We start from the raw sequence: 19,184 nt of genomic DNA on the forward strand, positions 1-19,184 counted from the left end.
TTGATGGATAGGCCTCACTTGTCAAAATTTTTGCTCTTCTGCAGCATGGTCATTGCTGGAGCTCCATAGTCACTTTTGCAAAAACCTAATACATCAAACCTACAAATTCACTTTTTTTTCATTAATATCAGATAGTATTATATTTTTATCCAATTAGGATCATTGATCTGTAAGGTTTCATTCACAAGTTTTTGGGCCAAAGACTAAAGGGTGCAGAGGGAGCCCATCTTCTATTTGGACTCTTGAGAAGGCGTCTGCTATTGAATTTGTTTGGGAACTTCCCAGCAGAGGATATTAAGTTCATGATGCTCTTATTTACTGGTCCTCATTGCTCGTGCAATTAAAAGGAAAACACATGAACCATCAAAGCTGGTCAAAAAAACAAACACCAACAAAAAATATCAAATGGCCAACAAGACTAAAAGGGCATTATATCATACCCAGATCCGAAGTGTGGAACGTTTGCATCGATGCATTTTGCAGAATGCGTGCGCTTCAATGGACAGCGAGCAGATTTATGCGCGTGAGGCCGGTTGAAGCAATAATTTGTTGCACTTTGAAGGAGAATGAAGCCATAAATTAGATGATGTCGGGAAGTGCGCAGCGCATATACGCCTGGTTAAAAGGCACTGATGGGCCCATTTCACCACAAAGTAATTGTAACAGAGAGAAGAGCTCGTGTGTCTGTGTGAGTTTTGATCGAAATGATTATAGTGATGGTTGTATGTATTTTTGATTTTGTTTGGAGCCACCTAGTGGTGTGATGAGTGACTGCATGCAACGGGTCCGTCAGGCACTCTCGCGGCTTCCTCCACCAGAATTCTGAGGAGCGCTGGTGGAGGTAGGTGCGAGAGAGGCAGCTCTTCACTTCTTTTTTTACTTAGGGTCATATTTTTCTAGTTCAACTATTAACAAGGTACTGTAAGAATATTTAACATTTATAAATATAATTTGTAAAGTTTTCTTGTGGTTGGGCTGGAAAAATGTGACCCTATGAGTGGGAGCTGCGCCGGTTGGTGTTCGTGGCTGACCACTCAGTCACGGCGCTAACTGTGTCTTTTATTTTTCAGCCTGTCGGACCACTTGGCTGCAGTCAATCACATTGTGAGGAGTTTTACATCTTTTGTTGTGCTAGGTGGGTTCAGACAGTGAATTTGTTGATAAAAATGTTTGAGTGTTTTGACTGTTAATTGATGTAGCTGTTGTCTGTTATTTTACTGTTTATTGCTGTTGATGTTATTTTTGATTGATTCATTGCATAAGAATGTTTTGTTTTAGTTTTGAAAATTTGTTAACAGTTGTAAGTGTTGTTAAACTATACGATCACATCTAAAAAAAAAAAAAAAAAAAAAAAGAAATAAAAGAATTCTGAGGAGCGCTGGTGGAGCCTGTCGGACCACTTGGCTGCAGTCAATCACATTGTGAGGAGTTTTACATCTTTTGTTGTGCTAGGTGACCAACAACACAATAAGAAGAGTTACACTGGTGCCGTGACTCTGTGATTCCTGATCAGCTTGATGCTGTTCGCCCGGGTTGCTGTGTCATCTACCTACAAGTTACCTCTTTAAGACGTGTCAAGACACCTGAGCCACAAGGTTAAAGGACTGAAGGCAGAATATTGGCTTCATTGCCAATAAGTGACTGATTTTTTTTATTTGAGTCTGTTTTATTTTCAGTCTTCCATTTTGAAATGGCAGAGAGATTCCAACCAAATGTTAAAAATGTGAACAGTCAACCCTCCTTTGGGAGAGGCAGAGGTGTAATGGGTCTCACTTTTCAGTCAGGTGTGGCAGTTGGGTCAGACTTTTGTGCCTCACCCATGTTACCTGCAAGTAATAGGCCTCAGGGATTAGCTTTCTATCCAGCTGAGACACCTATAGGGCAGATGTCGTTTGGGGGCCCGAGCCACTCTACATCTACTGGCCATGACTTACACTTATTAAGTGACATGATTTATCAGTTAGGTTCACAGATTGGAGAGTCCATTGCAAATAAACTGTGTTCTTCTGGTGTTGCTGGGGAAAAAGAAACCCAAAATGCCTCCTGTTTGAAACAAGATGGTGCCCATATTGAAGACACTTCTGTCTTTGATAGTCAAAAATGCAACATCATCGTAACATCAGAAACAGCACCTCCAATTTTTAGAGGTGAAAACTCTGACAAATATACTGTTACTGAGTGGGTTGAAATGATGAGAGGTTACCTTAGAAGGCAGAACTATGATAGTTCCACTCAAGCAGAGGAGATTATGGGGAGGCTAATGGGCAGAGCCAGAGATGTGGTTAAGATTGGTCTTAAAAGTAACCCTGGTTTAAATGCTACATGCTCCCCAGATGTGATTTATAACATGCTGATACAATACTTCAGTCACACATCCTCCTGCCTGCCGCTGCAAGACTTCTACTCCACACTGCCATTTCAAAAAGAGGATGCGTTTGACTATTGGATTCGGCTCAACAAAGCTGCAGATATGGCTGAAGAAGGTTTAAAGCGTCAAGGAAAACAAACTGATGATATGAGCAGTGAAATTGCTAAAATGTTTGTAAAACACTGCCCTGATTCAGAACTGGCTTCAGTATTTAAGTACAAGCAAATACATGAATGGACCTCAAAAGACATCCAGGAGAGGCTAGATGAGCACCAGAGAGAGTGTGTGTCCAGGATCAAAACACCAATCCACAAACCATCTGCAACCCCACTGTTCTGCTATGACACACACATTGAATCCCAAGTCCCTGGTGGTGCACAAAGATCAAATAATGTTTTGTGCTCTTACAATGTACAACCTGCCTCTGAGGCGCCACCAAATTCATGTTCCCCTGTGATGGTACAGAACCAGCAGCTGGCCGCTACATTAGATTCCCCTTTTCCACAGTCTTACCTCCCTGTCCTGCAACCTGCAAAGCAGCACTGCCAGTTCTCACAAGTGCAGTGCCAACCTTTTGCTCCAGTCCCACAAAGTCAGCAGCTCAGTCTCCCACAAGAAGGAGCCATGCTTGGAGAGATGATGTCTATGCTCAGGCAGGTACTTGATAAAGTTCAGGTTGGTGGCCAGGTATCATCTGCTCGTCACAAGCGCACATGGGGTCGAGCCAGACCTGTTATAAATTGCCGCATATGCAATGATGACAAGCACACGACAGAAGCCCACTGCCGTTCAGACCGCCTTTGTTTCACATGTTTCAGTCCTGACCACACAAGGCGGTCTTGCCCAAACAGAGCTGTCCCAACAGACAATGTGCAGGGAAACTAAGCGACCTGTGCCTGGAGGGAGGCCGCATGGGTCAAAGTGATTCCTCCCACATATTTGATGCTGCTGAACTGTATCAAAATATTCAAAGACTAAATGAGTCTGGAAATATAATTATACAAGACACACAAAAAGTCAAGAAAAGTGACAGTTTATTCTACACAAATGTCAAAGTTAATGACAAATTAACTCTTGGTGCCATGCTAGATAGTGGTTCAATGGCATGCTCATTGAGCGACGTAGCCCTACAGTCACTGATTAACGCCGGTGTTGTAATCTCTCACCAGGAGGCCACTGACATTGTATTTGTAGGATGTGGTGGTTCCAGAGTAAGACCGACTTCAATAGTAGATCTGAACATGGAGATCTATGGATGCCAGTTGTCAGTCCCCACCTTTGTTGTAAAAAACCAACAGACTGATCTGCTTCTGGGCTCCAATGTCATCAGGCGACTGTTACACCTATTAAAGAAAGACTCCTCTTACTGGGCAGCAGTTTCCACACCTCGCAAAGGTCTCCCAGAACTCGAGGAGTTCCTCTCCCTTCTTGCTGGCCTGGACCGCTGGTCTGGAGAGAATGTCCCAGACAAAGTTGGCACGGTGAGATGTAACACAGCTGTTACACTGGAAGCTGGCACTGAGTATCTTGTATGGGGCAAACTTCCCAAGGGCACAAAGTTGTCACCTGGTTTGACTGTGATGTCTGAGCCCACATCGTCACATTCTGCTCCCCGTGGCATTTTGGTGGCGAGAGCTGTAATACCGCTCTGGGGAGATGGGTTAGTCCCTCTCAAGATTTTAAATGCTTCCAGTGGTCCTGTCACCATACGCAAGAACGCTAGACTGGCTGATATATACACCTGCCTTGCTATGGAGGACCTAGATATACAAGATGTAACATGCTCATATCAAACCACCTCTGTCAAACACACTAATGTTGATTCTGCAATAGAAAACAATGACAATATACAGGAAAAACTGAGAAGTGCTGGTCTAGGGGATCTGGACCTACAGTCTTGTGATGTGTCAGATGATTGGCGGAGAAAGCTGGCAGATCTGGTGATCAGTTATGAGGATGTCTTCTCCCGCCACCACTTAGACTGTGGAGAAGCAAAAGAATTTATACACAGGATCCGGCTCACTGATGAGAGACCGTTTCGGCTGCCCTATCGCCGCGTGCCTCCTGCTGAGTATCAGAAGCTCCGTCAAGTCCTGAATGAGATGGAGGAGAAAGAAATTATACGGAAATCGACAAGTGAATTTGCCTCACCTCTTGTTCTCGTTTGGAAAAAGAACGGTGACTTACGGATTTGCACAGACTTCAGATGGCTCAACAGACGGACCCTGAAGGATGCTCATCCCCTACCACATCAGGCTGACTGCTTGGCTGCCTTGGGAGGAAACATGTTCTTCAGCACAATGGACCTCACGTCTGGCTTTTACAACATGCCACTCCATGAAGATGACCGTAAATACTCCGCCTTTACGACACCCATGGGGTTGTATGAATACAACAGACTTCCCCAAGGCCTGTGCAACAGCCCAGCCAGTTTTATGAGGATGATGACCTCAATATTCGGTGACCAGAACTTTCTCAGCCTGCTATGTTACCTCGATGATTTGCTGGTGTTTGGACCATCTGAGGAAGTAGCTCTCGAGAGGTTGGAGATGGTGTTTGGTCGTCTCCGTTACCATAACCTCAAACTGGCTCCAAAGAAATGCTGGTTGCTGAGAAGATCTGTGAAGTTTCTTGGTCACATAATTGACAAGTCTGGTGTTTCTACAGATCCTTCTAAAGTAGAGTCCATCAGCAACATGCTCACTACAGATCTCATGGAGCCAGATGGTATCACTCCATCTCATTCCCGCATTCGATCATTTCTCGGCATGGTCAACTACTACCAACATTTCATTCCAAACTATTCTGCAATTGCCAGACCATTGTTTGACCTACTGGCTGGTGCAAAACAGAAACGCAAACCAAAGATACTCACCAAGCGAAAACTCCAGTTCCGCAAATTGACTCCAGCTGATTGGACAGACGAGCATCTCTCTGCATTCATGGAGCTTAAAGCAGCTTTGGTTAACTCCGTAATTCTGGCCCACCCAGACTTTAACCGCCCATTTGTCCTGTCTACTGATGCATCGCTAGATGGTTTGGGTGCAGTCCTCTCACAAGTTCAGGAGGGTGAAAGTGTGGCTCGTCCAATAGCATTTGCTAGCAAGTCTCTCACACGTGCTCAAAAGAAATATCCAGCCCACCGTCTCGAGTTTTTAGCACTGAAATGGTCGGTGTGCGACAAATTTAGCCACTGGCTAAAAGGGCATGTATTTACAGTGTGGACAGACAACAACCCACTCACCCACATTCTCACAAAGCCACGTCTGGACGCCTGTGAACAGCGATGGGTGGCAAAGCTGGCTTCTTACGTCTTTGATATTAAATATATTCCTGGCTCTAAAAATGTGGTGGCAGATGCCTTAAGTCGCCATCCCTTCGTCAAATCTGCTGTGGGAAGGAGACTGTTGCAAAGCCCATACAGCCAGCTACTTAATGAGGCCCTCCCTGTTTCACCTGGTTCAGTACAGGAGGCTTTCAGACAGTCAAATGCCAAAGACCAGGACTCCAACATGTTGCACTCACCTGACAGCACAAAATTTCAGTCCTTCACAAAAGAGGATGTTCATGCTCTTCTTGAGACACAGAGTGCATGGGAGTCTGCTGTTAGAGTACGAGCTGTTGACACCCTTGAACATCTGCCCCAACTGATCCTCCCATCTCAAGATGATCAACCTGTGTTTTCAGAAACTGTATTGAGAGAAAAACAGCATAACGATCCTGTGTTATCAAGAGTGTTACATTATGTTGACCGTGGCCGTCGTCCTTCAAGAAGAGAAAGATCGAATGAACAAACAATGGTCATTAAGTACCTCAAACACTGGGAGAAGTTTGCTGTGTCTAATGACATCCTCTATAGACTATCTAAAGACCAAGTTACCCGTAAGAGACGCTACCAGTTCGTGGTCCCCGATTCCCTCAAGTCTGACGTTCTCAAAGGGATTCACGACAACGCTGGTCATCAAGGGCAGTTCAGAAGTTTGGCTATTGCTCGTCAGAGGTTCTTCTGGCCCCATATTGACCGTGATGTCAAAGAGTATGTCCGTCAGTGTCCCAGATGTGTCGTCGCAAAGTCCCCTGATCCAGATGGTCGAGCACCTCTTGAGAGTATAAAAACATCTGCACCACTGGAGATTGTGTGTATAGACTTTTGGACCGCGGAGGATTCTAACAACAGATCCATTGATGTACTGGTTGTAACTGACCATTTTACACGGCTCGCTCAGGCCTTTCCTTGCCGTGACCAATCTGCAAAACAAGTGGCAAAGCAGCTTTGGGACAAGTACTTTTGCATCTATGGTTTCCCTGAGAGAATCCATTCTGACCAAGGTCCATCCTTTGAAAGTCAGCTCATAAGCGAACTGTTGAAAGTTGCTGGTGTGAGAAAATCCCATACGACCCCCTACCATCCAATGGGTAATGGCAGCGTGGAACGTTTCAACAGAACCCTGGGAAACATGATAAGAGCACTTGCACCAGATGCAAAACAGAATTGGCCAAAACAACTTCAGACATTGACCTTCATGTACAACTGCACAGTCCATGAAACCACAGGCTATGCCCCTTTTTATCTGATGTATGGGAGAGTGCCACGCCTCCCTGTTGATGTGCTTTTCAAGAACATCCTCCAAGATCCTGAAATTGGTGGATATGACAAGTATGTACTGTCCCTGACTAAAGATCTTCAAGAAGCAATGGCCATAGCTCAAAATCATGCTAACAAGGAACAAGATCGACAGGCTGGTCTCTACAATCGCCATACTAAAGGGAAATCTATTGGGGTCGGCGACCGTGTTTTAGTATCAAACAAGCGTGAAAGAGGCAAACGCAAAACTGCTGACCGCTGGGAGTCTACAGTGTACACCGTTGTGGACATGAACCCTACAACTCACACATACCAAATAAAACACCCCACCACCGGTCAAGTTCGAGTTGTGCATCGTAACCTCTTGATGCTAGTGAACTTCTTGCCTGTTGATGCATCCGGTGAGCCTGTCGACTCTGCTGCCGTCACACCTGAAAGCTCTGACATTAACACTATTTCAGATGCCCTGGGATCAGTTATTCAGGAAAATGATTCAAAAATCAGAACACAAGAATGGGTCAGCTCCCTATCTGATAAGCCCCATGATGTTACCCCTGTGAATGACTTTGTTGGAGACGTTGTCTCTGCAGCACAGGCAGACGGGGGATCTCCATTGGTCCCTAGTGAGATGGACTGTGACAATAATTCCTCAGATGCATCAGTTGACAAACAGAGTGTTTGTCCACACACTTCACTAGTTGCTCAGTCTGTTACTGACACTGAGCCTGACACTACTTACACAGTTAGAACCCGTGTTGGTAGAATAGTCAAGCCTGTCAATAGACTGATCCAGGTGATGACCAACATGGCTGCTAATGATGATGCTAGTCAGCTTTTTGACAGGGTTTCTAACTCAGTGTTTCAAATGTTCCAGCAAAGACATTTATAGTAATAGATTATTTTCTAATCTGACTTTTCCTTGTCCTGAGTTTTGTTTTGTTTTTGTAGTGTATATTACCATTGTTGGTACAGTTCCAGGGTTAGGGACTGACCTCTTTTAGTTTTGGGCATGGATTATGTGGGATGTAGGCTGCATCCTGCTTCCAGGAGCTGGCAAGGAAATAAGGCGCCATTTTCTTGCCACTTCATCCTTTGTAAAGGATACTACTTCAGTTGGACCTTGTATATTCATGACAGCCAATTCATGTGATTTATTTATTCATTTATTTTCCATTATGGTGATAATTATACACTTTAATCATTTTGGTCAAAATTCAGCAGGGGTGGGTGTAACAGAGAGAAGAGCTCGTGTGTCTGTGTGAGTTTTGATCGAAATGATTATAGTGATGGTTGTATGTATTTTTGATTTTGTTTGGAGCCACCTAGTGGTGTGATGAGTGACTGCATGCAACGGGTCCGTCAGGCACTCTCGCGGCTTCCTCCACCAGAATTCTGAGGAGCGCTGGTGGAGGTAGGTGCGAGAGAGGCAGCTCTTCACTTCTTTTTTTACTTAGGGTCATATTTTTCTAGTTCAACTATTAACAAGGTACTGTAAGAATATTTAACATTTATAAATATAATTTGTAAAGTTTTCTTGTGGTTGGGCTGGAAAAATGTGACCCTATGAGTGGGAGCTGCGCCGGTTGGTGTTCGTGGCTGACCACTCAGTCACGGCGCTAACTGTGTCTTTTATTTTTCAGCCTGTCGGACCACTTGGCTGCAGTCAATCACATTGTGAGGAGTTTTACATCTTTTGTTGTGCTAGGTGGGTTCAGACAGTGAATTTGTTGATAAAAATGTTTGAGTGTTTTGACTGTTAATTGATGTAGCTGTTGTCTGTTATTTTACTGTTTATTGCTGTTGATGTTATTTTTGATTGATTCATTGCATAAGAATGTTTTGTTTTAGTTTTGAAAATTTGTTAACAGTTGTAAGTGTTGTTAAACTATACGATCACATCTAAAAAAAAAAAAAAAAAAAAAAAGAAATAAAAGAATTCTGAGGAGCGCTGGTGGAGCCTGTCGGACCACTTGGCTGCAGTCAATCACATTGTGAGGAGTTTTACATCTTTTGTTGTGCTAGGTGACCAACAACACAATAAGAAGAGTTACATAATGAAATGTAAACCCGGTAAAAGATAGATAGATAGATAGATAGATAGATAGATAGATAGATAGATAGATAGATAGATAGATAGATAGATAGATAGATAGATGGATAGATAGATGGATGGATGGATGGATGGATGGATGGATGGATGGATGGATGGATGGATGGATGGATGGATGGATGGATGGATGGATGGATGGATGGATGGATGGATAGATAGATAGATAGATAGATAGATAGATAGATAGATAGATAGATAGATAGATAGATAGATAGATAGATAGATAGATAGATAGATAGATAGATAGATAGATTCTGCTGTGAAATGTGGCGCATCTGATTTGCACAAATTATTTAACCTTTCTCCGCCCGAAGCGACGACGTTGATCGCCGGGGTCTCAATTCAATAAAGATGAAAAATGGTTCATAATAAAAGCGCGACACGGGGAAAAACGGATTTAATATATCACCGTTTTATTACGCACTTATTTCACTTTCCGTGCGAATAAAGATATCTCTCAACTGCACAAGGTGGCTAGAGGGAAGCATAAAAATCAATTGCGTGAATGCGGGGCCATATCAATAACGCGGTGCGCGGACGATGAACGGGCGCGAAGGAAAACACCGCTGCAGTTCGGCCTGTTTATGTTTGCGCGTCACTGGGAAATGAATTGAACAGGGAGGAGAGGATGCAACGAGCCTCAGATCAGCTTACCGACGAGGTAATTGGCCGTTTATGCAAAACCAGGAGGATCTATGGGCAGGAGGGAAAATAATGTTGAATAGACTGTTTGGGGTGTAAGACATCTCTCTCTTTATGTGCATGTGTAATGCAGCTGCAGAAATGTGACGTCTGGCTGAGCATTGTGCAGCTTCCAAATATTGGAGCTGGGCTTCCCGATAGCAGCCCTTTCAACTGAATCAGTCAAAAACGATCAGAAATATGGCGCCTCCACAGTCCTTCTGAATTGAACTTTATACAGTTTTGTTAGAATATTTCGTGCTTTTCTGATTAAACCAGACTATTCATCTCAAAGACCAGCCGGCCCAAAGAATAAGCGAACCAACAGCGGGTCCTAGAGAGCAAAGAAAAACACGCAAACATTAAAGATATGAATTTTTGAATTCATTAACATTGACTGTTCTTTGACAAAACAAAAACTAAAATAAATAAATAAATAAATAAATAAATAAATAAATAAATAAATAAATAAATAAATAAATAAATAAATAAATAAATAAATAAATAAATAAATAGAGATACATTCTTATTCTCAAATGACCCAAATTGTAATTTGGGCCATTTGAAATATAATCAAATTGTATTATGATCAAAGCTCATGTTTGTTAGATAAGTAAAATGTCTTTGCAATGGTTACATTCCAGCAAAATTTATAATCAACTATCACTTATAGAAAATCAGATGTCATACAAATATGAACTTTATTCATTGTGGCCTTGCTTAATGTTTACCTATCGTCAGATGTAACAAGTTCAGTATTGCTATAGTTATTAATAATTTATTTATTTAATATAATTTCTTGAAATATTTCATTTATCTCTCCATTGCAAACATAAAGTATCCCAAAGTTTTATTAGACTGATATAATGTTGTATCTTCAGCAAATTAAGTTAATTTTGAATCTACAAAACATATACCATGTATATATTGTATAAAAGTTTTAGAACCGATATGGAACTTGTGGTAAAACACAGGTTACATTCTTTCTCTGAACATATTGATGTTTGTTATTAAGGTAGCAAACATCAATATGAATGTAATGTCTGAGCAGTGAGTTTAACATTGTTTTTTTAAATCTTCAGCTAGCTACATTACTCCCATTCAGGTGGACCTGCTAGCTTTAAAACCACACTGGCAATTAATCAATAAACATATTTTATTCTATTAAAATAGCTAAGGTTTAGCATAACCTTTCATGCTAAGATGGAAAACTAATATCACAAAATTCCATTTGTTTCTTAAAAATGAGTTCACGATTTTATGTAACATTCAAATATTCATAATCATTTGAATAATATTTAAATTTTCAAATTAACAGATTGACAAATGTAGTAATTATAAACATGCAACAAATATATTATGCTTACTATAACTACAAGCAAATCTTAATGAATAAGTTCCAACTTTCTATGATACATGAGACTAATAATGCTTCCTCCTCAATTCATTTAGATCTGCTATGTTCTTTATTACAAGTGTTATTGGTTTGCTAAGGCGAGGCGGCAATGGCTACACCTATTTGAAATATTATCAATATTATATTCATATTTTGCATTATTAATGACTCAAAGAGGAAAGGTCAAGCTTTGATAAATTGTATGTTTTTTTTCCTATTTTGGATTATAATTTTAATACTTAAAAACATAACATTGCAGATTAAAAACAATTCAAAGAAGACTGTGGAAATTTCAGTTTCCACAACAGCAACTAAACCAGATAAAACACAAGAAGTAGGCCCCCTATTAGATTCTTCTTCAGCCCCCATTAAAGCTTGGACAGGCTCTGTTGATAAGCCCATATGGTTATGTGAAATATTCATTTGAAGAATAAAAAAGTTCTTATATAAGCAATTTTATGAGTCAGTTCTTCATTTGGTGTTTGTCTATTTGCACGCTGAGCGCAGCTGTAAAACCTGTAACCATCAGGAGCAATATCACAGATCTCTTTATTGAGACTGACAAGCCGATCCGTCCTCATCAGGACACCAAGTGTCTCTTTTCATTATTCTCACCAGTTCAGGCTGTTGGCCGTGATTAGCTCCCGTGTCTGCTGTTGGAGGGAAGCACCAGGGGATGACAGAGATTTGTTTTAAAGTTATCTCATTTCTAATGTGCAGTCTGGGACTCTTTCTGGATGTGTGTGAATGTGTTTGTATTGATTGGGGTATTTTGGGATTGTGATGAAAGGATTTTATTCAATCATTTTAAAAGCACCAGAACACACATATTTTTAAGGACACATCTTAGAAAATAATTTATATTAAGCTCTGTTTATAGCTGTTTCCACATACCAGGGCCGGCCTTAGGTACAACTGAAGTTTGCGGTGGCTTAGGGCCCTTGAATTCACACAGAATAAATTTACCAGAAGCAGGAAAACACTCATATGTTATCAGGGTTATAATTTATAGCTGATTTGATCAAATATTTCATCCACTCTGTCAGAACCTGTAAACAGAGCAAATTTTTTCTGAGAATGCAACAACAACTTGGCCTTTCTTTTGTTCCAGATACAGGCTGTCTCTTAGCACATCATGATGTAACATATTGCATTTTTCCTCATCTTTTTTTTTACAAATTAGGCTTCAGATTCTGGAAATGGTTTAAGTGAAATTAAAAAAAAATTACATTTCACTATAACATTAAAGTAGATGTTGAGCCAAACACCTGCCACACTCTGTCAATGTCTAAAAATAAAATGAACAGGATCCCAAATGTAATAGAATTCACTTTTTACTTTCAGTGCATGGCTGAAATGAATGATTACTCAGTCAGATGTTTTTAAACAAATAACCTACATGAAACTTTAAAGAACAGCATTTAGCATTAAATAATAACTAAATAAATATAAAACAACACTGTTTTTTTATTAGCATTTTATCCCATGTCACTGGCAGTAAATGCATTCTGTTAGTCCTAATTCTTCAGTGACTTACTATAAGAGCTGCAAAACAAGTTGTTTTCAATGCAGAATTCAAAAATGGTATCAACAAAAAACGGTGTGATAGGACCAGAGGGAAGCCTTTACTTGGTAATATTGGGCCTGTGACCTACATCTAAGGAACCACTGGACCTCAACAACATCACACTAATTATGGAAAACTCTCCAAATATAAAAGCCCAAACTCCATCCACAGATTCTTTAGTGGAGTTTTAACATCATGGTTAAAACTCCACTAAATAATTCATAAACATGAAGGGGCTTTGTATTACTTTATTTGTTAAAAAGCTCCTTACGTTTTGAGGGTTTTGTATTATTGTAGAGCATCCAGTGGCTGATATTTGAAATAAAACATGATGCAGAGCAGGACTGTTGCTGCAATTTTACTAATGCAATAAAAGCTAGTAGCCAATTAAGATATACCTCCCCACCACCACATTTTGTTCAGGCTCGTGCACAGCCGCGCGTGCACTCCCCCTCTCTCTTAAAATGAAAGCCCCTTGCTGACTTTGCCCAAAGGCGTTGTCTATGGTTGCCGGCTGTGCGTGATGAATCGTTATCTCCAGGCGATGCTGCTCGCCTGGGTAATAAAGTACCAGCAAAGCGGAGACAAAAGGAATTTGTCACAGTTGCGCCCCCTCTTCTTCACCCCCGATATATTAGTGACCTACCGGCAGATTTAGCTTTCATTTGGTTTATTTTGGAGGGCTGGGGTGAGCGGGGAGGGGTGTGCACACCAAATTAAAATGAACGAAGCAAAAGGACAAAGTTATGCAAACCTATATACGCCTGGCTGAGGCTTTTGGAAGAGGTTCATTTATTTTTATTTTAAATTAACGCCGCCTGCCGGGCCTAAACAAATATGTGCGTCTAAAAATAACCACATTGTTCATTTCCAGGTGACCTTGCTGCGGTATTTTTCTGCAGTATGCAAGACTTTGCGCATGGGTCGCAAAGAAAGCAGCTTTTGGACTTAGCAGATCACCGAAAAGCAACTGAGTAACAGGCTTTTCAGTCAGTCTGTGCGAATGAGTCAACGTAAAGCTGATATGTTTATTCAAAAGAAAGGCAGTATCAAATTAAGCCAATAAGTTTTTTATAGTTTGCATTCAGTATATAGTCAGGTCGAGTCGTGTAGCACACTTGAGGGACAAAAAGTATTTTACTTGATGTATATCCAAATAAACTCTTCCTTAAATACATGTTGTGTTTATGATAATGTAAGTCATAATATATGACAGTAAAAATTATGAAAATGCATTTGTGAAATCTATTTATTTAAATGTTATTTGAGAAAACTTTATTAATTAAATACAAAAGTATGTCTGGTTCATGAAGCATTAACATTGTAATAATGTATATATTTCTGAAAGAACTTGTTTAATATGCTAATAAATACTGTTCTAGTAATTGTTTAATTAAATTAGGCAGCAACTATGAAAACATTTTTTTTGCATTGTGTTATATTTACTTTTAAACATTTTTGGTCCCTCAAGACACTTATTATGTGAAGAAAAGATGCTTAGAAAATCTGTTTTCCAAAGAAGATTTTTCTCTTACTAAGGCTACATCATCAAACTGGAAAACCTGACTTAAAATTGTACAAATTTGAGTTGCTTACAGACAATTTATTCAACATAAAAATTAAAGCAGGCCTGTAGATAAGAATCTGGGAATTTAGAAGAGAAAGATTTAAAGCAACCTGCAGGAAAACCTGATAAATGCTACATCAGACAACTGGAGTAGGGACGTCCTGTTAATGGATGTCCACTTGCTAAGTTGTCCGATAACACACTCATTTAAATTGACAGCTGAAATGATCCCAGACTTGGAAAGGAGGGGGGTGGAGGGGGTTTGCCTCTGCAGTCCAGGATGTCAGAGATTACTGTGATGGGGGCTGTCATCTTCTCCTCTCCCCGGTGCTGTTGGACTCTGCTGCTGAACTTCAGAGCAGACACAACCTGAAACAAGCAGCCTGTAAAGCCCGAGAGGCTGCTTTGTGACAAAAAATGATGCTGATTAAAATCAGGACTTCTTTGTTAGCTTAACATCCTTTCTGGATGAGTCACACAGTTCTTAATCTTCTCCTCTGAGACATTTGTCAAAAATTTGGATTTTGATGTGATTGCAAATAACCTCTTTAGACAACTAGAATTCCTTAATTTTTTGTCTATAATGTTTCACATGTAAATTTTTATTTGCAGAGATGTACTTGCATTGAAAAATATATTTTTTGAGGTAAAATAATTTTTTTTCTGGCATCAGTTTCAATCAGATTTTTTCAAAGTTGCTTGAAAATCTCACTTTCTTTGTTCAGGATTGTGGGGGAAAGAAACCGAATGATCTGTCAGCCTGGAATGATTCATTTATGATCATTTCATTGAAATTCTGAAGCAAAATCAGTTCCTGTCTAAACAGAAGCTTGGAGGGAACTGTGCTGTCAGACAGTAATGCTTTGACCTACATAAAGACATTCAAACACAGTGGAAAAAAGCAAACAAAATGTATGCTCATTTCCAAATATGTATAAACACAACATCTTTTCTTGCATGTGGAATGGGAGGACAACAGTTTAATTTCTAAGGAAAGCAAGCTAAAACTAAAATTACTTCTGTGCTAAGATAGGACAATTAGATTGTTGCTCCTCAGCTCAACAAGCCCCATTGCCAAAAACATGAATTAAATACAAACATTTAAGGAAATAAAGAGTGTGTGAGGTTTTGGAGGGTTTATGCATGGGACTAAACCCTTAAAACTAATCTGATCAAACAAAAACACTTTAATGAGTTCCAAGCACAAATGTGTTACAGTAAAACTATCCAAATGGTTTGTCTCTAAGTTTACATTAACCTGGGGAAATATCATAAAGTAACAGAGATGCATTTTCTCTTGAAAATGTACTACTTATTAGAGATCTCAGTTTTAAATTAACTTAAACTGGAATTTATATTTATTGTGTCTCACCAGAAAATCCAGAAACACAAGAAAAGCAAATTATTTAATACAGGCAATGAACCATTTCTGCCATAATAACAAAACAAAACAATTTGAGGCTAAATTGTGACCAGGTTGTTCATGTTGCTGCAAGTGGAGCCTCTCAGCGTTCAGAGCACTCAGGAAGAAGGACCAATTTGAGCATGCAGAGCCGCCAGTGTCCTGCAACAAATTATGAAAGCCATCAAGAAGCGCCGTGCGCCGCGGAACCCTTTTTATTGTGAGTGTAGAATTACATTATTCTGCTTTCGGAGGGTTCAGTCCTTGACTCTTCGCCTCCCTCAGGGGAAAACCTGGCGCCTCCTGCCCGTATCAGACGACTCGAAACGGGAGAGAGGAGTGGAGGAGGTGGAGGAGGTGGGGGGAGCAAAAACTGTGGAAAAAGGAGCAGGACGCGCCGAAATGCAGCTTTGGAACTAAAGAATGGATGGAGGATTTTCTAAACGTTACAGAACGGTAAAATATATCACTTTATTATTATTATTATTATTATTATTATTATTATTATTATTATTATTATTATTATCATTATTGTTATTATTATTATTATTATTATTATTATTATTATTATTATTATTATTATTATAGAAGAATCAGCAGAGGCAATATCAAAGCCATCATTTCAAGCAGACTTCTGATTTCTCCACTTTTTCCTCGTTTCCTTTAAATGCAAACCGTTTCATTTCGCTCTTCTCGCCTGTTTGCCTCGGATAAACCTATCGATTAGACATCAGTTAGATTCCAAGCCGGGGCTTTATTGAGTAAGTTGGTGAGCCTTAAAGTGAATTACAGGAACTGCTCTGCCCCTCCGGTGAACTATTTAGGTGAATCTAATTTACTTTGATAAAGACCATCTATTTTATTTACTCTGATAGCCATTTTCATCGCAGGTTTGTTCTGGGTGTGAGGAAAGAGCTGGGGTGAGACGTGGCAATTTAAGTTGTTTTTGATAACATTTATTATTATTATTATTATTATTATTATTATTATTATTATTATTATTATTATTATTATTATTATTATTATTTCTAATATTAATCTTTTTTGCTGTTTTTGCAGGTGATCTCCAGCAGCATACAGCACAGCAGCTGACAGAATTTATTTCATACCAGCAACTTCCTGTTTCTGTTTAGGAAAACAAAAACAAAAAAAAAACAGTGCGTTTTAATCTTTAATACTTCCAACAAGTAATTAATGAGATATTTCCAATTATAAAGGAAAGGAGTGTTTGATTTTATGAACAGCTGTAGGCTACATGAGGAGAAAATTTCAAAATTTAAACAAATATTTCAAAACTACATACATGTGTTGATCAGAACTGAATGAGTTACGATAAAATCTTTTTATCAGTATTTCATAAAATTTTTTCATTCCACTTTTGATGACTTTGTCGTCAAAATCATCAAATTATGTATAATTTCGCCATATTTACATATGTATTGATATATAAATGGGGTTTTCTCCTATGTATACCTTTTCAGCATGGACTTTTAATTTTCTGTCATTCTTTTTTGTTTAACAACATTCTCTTCAAAAATAGTTACAAATTTTCCTCCCCAGGTTTAGTTCATCATCTGCTGCATCCCTGATCCTCCGTCTGAAGCCCCTCTATGTACACATGTGCCGTATTTAAGTGTAATTGGCCGTATCATTGGCTTTTGTCTTGTTTACAAAGCGGACAACAGGAGCTGTAATTTAATTTCCTCCACCGCACTGAAGCGCCACCAGCCGCCTGTCAGGCCGAGCACAGTCTCTCTTTCCCCGAGCAGAGGGCAGGAGAGGCCCCGGGGCCATTCTGGAGAGGGAGGAGGACAGGGGAGAAGAGGGGAAGGGAGGTGGAGGGTGGAGGGCAACATCTGCCTCCAAATAAAAGTCAATATGAATGATATGTTGAGAAAGAATGGAGTACAGCTTCAGAGAAATGGGCTTTTTATGATGCACGGAAAATTAGCAACTTTAAATTACTCAATAAGCTTTTATGTCAGTTCTCTTTTGCATGCAATTTGTTAAGCCAAAAAAATTCAAGTACCATATTATATTTTATTTGGTTGCTTCTAAACTTTTATGTTTTGCATCATTAGATTTCACTCAAAATGGAAAAATTGTCTACAAAATAGGTACTTTGGTTTTCAGGTGTGTTAGTGCAGCTTTTGCTAATCTATGTGTGAGGAACCATTGATTTTACAACAAGCATGGGAAAAATAAAGCAAAACGTCTTTTATTTTTAAAGAATAATGTGCTTCTGATAATCGCTTTATGTCCCTAATGGTGATAATCTACAGATCCATTAACGCCACAGATGTTACAGCAAAAAGAAAAGTGTGGTAGCCACTCAGCATGATGATTTTTATTACATCCATGATTAACAAATATATGTAACACTGGGGTATTTTTGCTCCCCAAAAGTATATATTGCCCCAGAAAGAATAATATTTTCTTAGCTAGAATTATAGTTTCAAAAGAGAAATTGTTCCACAAGCATAAAGAAAACCAAAAGCCCAACTTAATATTCAACGATCAAATTCTTTGATTGGTGTTTTTAATTTCTTGACTAATTTTCATTCAGTGTTTGTTTATGTTAAAAAAATGAAAAAAGTTTAAAAGGCTAAATCAGTTTGCATCACACACATATAAATTAACTCTTTACAGGGAGTAAACCATTTGGAGGAAGAATGAATGAGGTGTTGTGTGTGTGCATGTTTGTTTACCAGCACAGAGGGAAAGATGGCACATTAGGCCTGAGGGCACATCATTATTAGAGAGCCTGTCTCCCTCCCTTTCTTTCCATTTCTACCTTCCCATGCCCCCCCACCCCTAACCTCCCTCCACCAGACGCTCTTCATCCAGCTCACAGAGGCGGTCAAAGGCCAAACCGAGTCGGCCACCGTGCAGAGGCCTTCGTGCAGAGCAGCGCTCCTCCTGCTCTCTAATTACGCTGTGATACAATGCAATATTCCTCTGCAACGATTCCCACATAAATTCATTCCACAAGCCCATTATAATACAGCGGGTGAGATCATTTACATCACAGCGCCCCAGCACAATACAGCATGATGCCGGCTTTTACATTGCCGCCAAGTGTGCCAAGTCCCCCTGGTTGAACGGCAACCTGGTAGGCATTAACTCAACATAATGTCTCACAAATTAAAGTATTGCTGGGGCTACCACCACGGCGTCAGATAAATGTGCTCTATTAGGAGGCCCCAAGCTGTGAGCAAAACAATTGATTGCTTGTTTGTGTTTTCATATGGCAATTGTGCGCATGCAGAGTGATGGATGAGATCCCGTCATCTCAGGTTGCCTTTAGTCGATTGCTGCTTGTGTTTTTCTTTTCCTCCTCTAATTGGAGTGCTGGCCGGTCCTCTGACGTGCACCTTATATTTTCTTTATTGAGTCTATAGGAGGGCGGTGGATGCAACAGGGAGGGCAGGAGGGAAACTGAACCTTAGCCAGTAATGATGCAAGAGCCTTCATGGCGCTAACTGCAGAAATGTTCACACCATAAAAC

At 39.9% G+C, this 19,184-nt stretch overlaps 1 long non-coding RNA gene across 1 annotated transcript; it reads left to right on the forward strand.

Annotated features, from left to right (window-relative positions):
• The first annotated feature begins 15,975 nt into the window (after nt 1-15,975).
• On the forward strand, nt 15,976-17,911 carry LOC148156703 (uncharacterized). The gene is made up of 3 exons (XR_015764359.1): nt 15,976-16,132; nt 16,567-16,596; nt 16,736-17,911. It is a non-coding gene; the product is annotated as an uncharacterized LOC148156703 (long non-coding RNA).
• Nucleotides 17,912-19,184: the final 1,273 nt, after the last annotated feature.

The sequence above is a fragment of the Poecilia mexicana genome, unplaced genomic scaffold (assembly GCF_051168715.1).
Source record: "Poecilia mexicana isolate PSO_F unplaced genomic scaffold, ASM5116871v1 scaffold_10, whole genome shotgun sequence".
Lineage (NCBI taxonomy): Eukaryota > Metazoa > Chordata > Actinopteri > Cyprinodontiformes > Poeciliidae > Poecilia > Poecilia mexicana.